At 42.8% G+C, this 5,238-nt stretch overlaps 1 pseudogene; it reads right to left on the bottom strand.

Moving 5' to 3' along the window:
- Positions 1-206: 206 nt before the first annotated feature.
- On the bottom strand, positions 207-3,069 carry LOC148015095 (uncharacterized; annotated as a pseudogene).
- Positions 3,070-5,238: the final 2,169 nt, after the last annotated feature.

Here is a 5,238-nt window from a genome sequence, read left to right as displayed (position 1 = left end):
ACATCTGGATTACATGAACATGTAGTGATAAGAAATAACCTGTTGGATGTGTTGCCAAATATACACACTAATTTCTAAATAGTAAAATCATATAATTATCCAATACGACACTACCATAAAATCCAAAACACCACCATTAAAACTAGCTAATTCCAGCAAATAGAGCAAGATAAAATCCAGGAGAACGTTATCCATTAGATGGAGAATCATGTGTACAGTACAAACATTCTGAACCTAGATGCCAAGACTTCTGTGATCGTGGACCCATCAGGGAACGAGAGAGAAAACTGACGCTCCTCATTCTCACTGTTGTAGGTGCAATACAAAATACGACAAGTGCCAATGTAAGACTCACCATACAATCGCACCGCCTTGCCGATCAAGATAGAATCCGCTGGATGAGGAGCATACCACAGGGATAGAGGGAGTAGTGCATGGCAAGTATTGCATGAATACACTGCGAGAGGGTCCACCAAAAATGTTTTGGTGTAGCAATGAGGACAATATATCCGCGGTTTTGGGCTAAACCTTACACGACCCCTCCCTCGTTGATGCTTGCGCCTTAACACGCCTGTAATAGATGGACGCTTGGGTTGTGATGAGGACTCCCCCCTCTCATTTGGACGATGACGATGATCCTTGCCATGCCCTAGGCGCGTCTGTGTCACATTTTCCTGGATCTGATAGATCCCGCCCTTTTTAGGCATGTCAATCTCCTGTGGTGTGAAATGTGAACAAGAGACTCTTTAGCACTTTCCAGTTGGCGCATACAAGCATCCATCTGTGCCGCTGTGTAGGATGGAATCCCATCCTCGATCCTTTGAAGGAGGTCTCTAAAGTCTGCGATGGAGGACACGAGTTCCCCTTCCTGCACGCCACCATCGGAAGATGATCTCTCCAATCCTGTGATTTTATCGCCACCTGGTCTTTCCTTTATGTCGTCAAAGACATGCGCACTATCGATGATGGGGAGAACCTCATGAAGGTGAGGAAAATAGCTCTTCAAGATGAGCCTCAAACCATGAAGATGTTTACAGTCAGTTGACCAATCAGGGCAATCACAATAGTTTGATTGTACACTTACATGATACCATTTTGCATGTTGGGTGGTGCTTGCTATTTTAAACAACATGGTCCCCTCGTTAATGACTTGAAGAGAGGAGGGATCTTGCTCATACCGCTGAAGAATCTTCTCCCCTGCTGCCAATCTAGCCGTATGACTCTTGCTTGACCCATAGACTTTGAAGCGCTCAGAATCAGCTGGCATAAAAAACATGTATAAGACAACAATGCGTTTTAAGGAAAGGTCAAATGTGCAAATAGAAAGGAAATTGACCACATTACCTATCTCTTGCTTTTGCTTGAAAAACTCCAAAGCCGATCCACCCATTCTAGAACCCGACGATGAGTCACCAACAAGGGCGTGCAGCAGATCCAAAATGGACCTGTTGATCCTAGCATCAAGTAGAGTGTACTTGATATATTGCCAAAGTCTCTCGATGAGGTTTGTTGTGTCGACATTGCCATGTGGAAACATGCGACCAAACTTGGGCCATCTTGCATGCCAAATACAATCTTTCCCACACCATCCATTGGTAACGTATCGGACCACATTTGGATGAGCGGAATAACGATGAAGCAATTGCTCAAACATATCATCAAACTGCGACTTTGTAGGGCAATGCATAAGATTGGACAAAGAGGCATACACATGATCGCGCTCATTTGTAGGGACCTTGATTCACGCAAGAACATGTAAAGTACTCACTGTCAAGCTCATGGAACTCACAAAAAGGCAATGCTTAAAAGTAAAATGGTATTGAAAAGGTGTACCTGTGGCAATAGATTTTCAACCCATGCTTTCTTTGTGTGGAACCAGCATAGAATAATATGGCATGCTCGTTGACGTTTGTTGCCACCAAGGTGGTCAGTGGTCCAACAATAAGGGTCTTCCAGAACAACCTTCGAGAGCGCCTCCAGCTCTGGCTGGGACTTATCAATCACCAGGGCAGCAGGGCGAATATCTCCCATCCTAGAGAGGACTAGTCTCATGGTGATTTGCAAAGCCATAATCTCTTGGTTTGACCCATTGTCACTAGTGCATAGCATAAACCAAATAGGGATACCCACCCCATGTTGGTTTGGTAAAACCGCCGCATAAAGCGGAAGACCAAACACATTGGTCTTGAATGTGCTGTCGATTGCCCAAGCATTGTTATTTGAGAACCTCTTACTCATTTGCAACATCCACTCGTCCTGGACTATCAGTACGAATGGTTTGTCCTTGTCCTCTATGGCATGAGGATTGTATGGTTGGCAATAGAGTACCTAAAAGACCATGTAGATGATAGTATCAAATAGATGTACTAATTTTCACAGCTTATAAACATTTATGAGAATATGTCAAATACCTTGTTTTGATCTCGTAGACGGAGAGCCTCCAAATACATTGCCATCCAATCATCCTTCGAAAGTTTGCCTGCAACAGGATGACACATAGAACATTGACGCTCAAAGCAACCTAGTACCATAGACAGAGGCTTAGAAGGTAGCATACCTTTAGTTCGAATTTGATATGATAGTGTCTGTACCTCTCTTGGTATCTTGATATGATAGTGTCTGTACCTCTCTTGGTATCATGAAGAACCTATAAATGACACGATCCAATGGAGAGGCATTTTTCAAATGAAACCGCTCCTTGCTAAGGCTCATCTTCGCAACGTGCCGACATGTCCCAATGTCAAACAGGTCATCCTTGCAACAATCAATCACAGTTGGATGCACCGGCAAGTGATACAAGTCGGCACGAGATCCAGGTACATGACCCTCGTGTAGTCCATGGACTCGTATAGTGACATCATGGAGATCGTCTTTGTACTCGATTTGCACCTTGAAAGGGAAACCACATTTCTTCGACGTTCGCAACCTGCGGATTTGGGAGCCCTTTCGAGTTGCTCTACCACTTCGATGACATGCATATTCCACTATTGTCTTCCCTAAACCATGCTTTTTGGTTGAGCGAACCTTGCCCAACCTAACATTGTGTTCAAGCATGATTTCTTAAAGCCTCCGCTCAACAAGAGATCTATCTACAGTAAACTCCAAGATGGGTGCTCTTCTTTCTTGAACCTTCCCATGAACGAACAATGGGCCTTTATAACCACGGGGCCTTGTGAACACCTTGCAAGTACACCCACTGATGAGATCTCTCACATACGCAAGAGGAATGCCATGCCTTCTCAAGTCAGTACACCACGTGGATTTGATGGAATCAATTGTGACATTGATACCCTCGTGAGCACCTGTAACCTTGTTTATGTGATTTTCAAGGAATATGCTCTCCCACTCCTCTATACATGCAATGCGCAATGATGGCTCCGATTTCAAGGCCAATGTAATGTATCCATCGCCATTTCTACCAATGCAAAGACCTTCTCTGATTCTTCTCCACTTCTTCAAGTCGAGCAACTCCCTCCTGTGGAGTTGCTTGAGCACCTCCAATGTGATGGCCTTCTGCCCGCTCAAATCACTGACCATCAAGCTGTAAGTCTCTCTATTAAAAGAGAAGTACTTCGATGAGGTATAGGTAGTTGGGCTTGGTGCATTGTTAGTGATTTCTTGTGGTGCCGAATCATTGTCTCCACTTAAGAAATCAAGCATCTCAACCTCGTCGCTTGATGATCCATCTAATGTCTCTTCATCCGTGTCGAGATCATCGATCTCAATGTCGCTTTCCATAATCCATGCGTGTTGACTACATACGTATATATCACCAAAACATCATTCCAATGCCACAATGCATCCAATGCAAATATGAGAGGAAGAAAGAGAGAGAGATATGCACCTTGTAGTGGAAGTCATGACCAAGAAATCGTAATATGAACCTCAAACCTTTGTATGGAATATGGGCATCCAACCTCGATTCACAACAGCACACGAATGCGTGTATGCGCTTGGAATATGGGCATCCAACCTACAAACCTCAAACCTTTGTAGTGGAGCTTGTATGCGCTTGGAATATGGGCATCCAACCTCGGTTCACAACAGCACACGAATGCGGCCTGCGTGCAGGATTTTCCTGTGGGTAATACCGAGAGCTTTTCGGCTTTCGGTACCAGGTCAACACAGTTTACTTCAATGGCTGGGTTTACTTTAATGGCTGGGTTTACTTGTAGTCCACGATTCAAAAATACGTATCAGAGATAGTGGGCCCCGCAGAATCTACTATCTCTTACTGCCAGCCCATGCCATCAATTTCAACGACTGGCGGTGCATTTATAGTCCTGGATGGGTTTACTTTTGCATGTGGCAGTGAACATCCCCGAATTTCGAGACGCCGTTGCTTCGTCAGATCCAAGTTTCCGGCTGGTTGGGTTTCTATTTGCTGGTTGGGTTTTGTTAATCTGGATGGGTTTACTTCTGCATAAAGTAGCGGCTCTGATGCGAGCCTTTTTTCAGGATCAACGTGAGCCGTTGATCCCAACTCCCTGAGGTCATAAAGACCCCGTGGGAGATAGTGCTGAGGGTGGCGGGGAGCATGTTTCAGGCATGCGGGGACTTCTTTGACCGCCCTCTTGTGCACTCCCTACAAGGACATTCCTTTAGCCACCCTCCTGGGCATCGAGCGGTCTATCTTGCTCTACCACAGAGAGAGAGAGAGAGAGAGAGAGAGAGAGAGAGAGAGAGAGAGAGAGAGAGAGAGAGAGAGAGAGAGAGAGAGAGAGAGAGAGAGAGAGAGAGAGAGAGAGAGAGAGAGAGAGAGATTTAGAGGGAGAGAATATGTTATTTTAATTGTTTGTTTAGTTAGCTAGTTTAGATTATTTAAATTGTGTGTTAACTTTAATTTTTTAGTGTTAGTTTAATTTTTAATCGATTGATTGGTTAATTAATTAATTATATTATGTTATTAGTTTAGTTGGTAGGTTAGTTGTTAGCAACTTAGTAGGTTAGTTGTTAGTAGCTTAGTTAGTGGTTTGGTAAGTTAGTTTAGTTGTTTACTTTAATTAGTTTAGTTAGTTTGGGTTATTTACTTTAATTGTTTGGGGTTGGTTTAAATTGTTTTGTTATATATATATATATATATATATATATATATATATATATATATATATATATATATATATAGATGTTATTTTAAATAATTATTTAGTTAGTTAGTTAGTTAGTTAATATTATATAAATTTTTTAGCATTAGTTTAATTTTTTATCAATTAGTTAGTAAGATTATGCGTGTGAGTC

The sequence above is a fragment of the Lygodium microphyllum genome, chromosome 24 (assembly GCF_053477565.2).
Source record: "Lygodium microphyllum isolate KBCC chromosome 24, Lygodium_microphyllum_v1.1.10, whole genome shotgun sequence".
In the NCBI taxonomy this organism is placed as follows: domain Eukaryota; kingdom Viridiplantae; phylum Streptophyta; class Polypodiopsida; order Schizaeales; family Lygodiaceae; genus Lygodium; species Lygodium microphyllum.
This window is presented reverse-complemented; position numbering and strand designations above follow the sequence as displayed.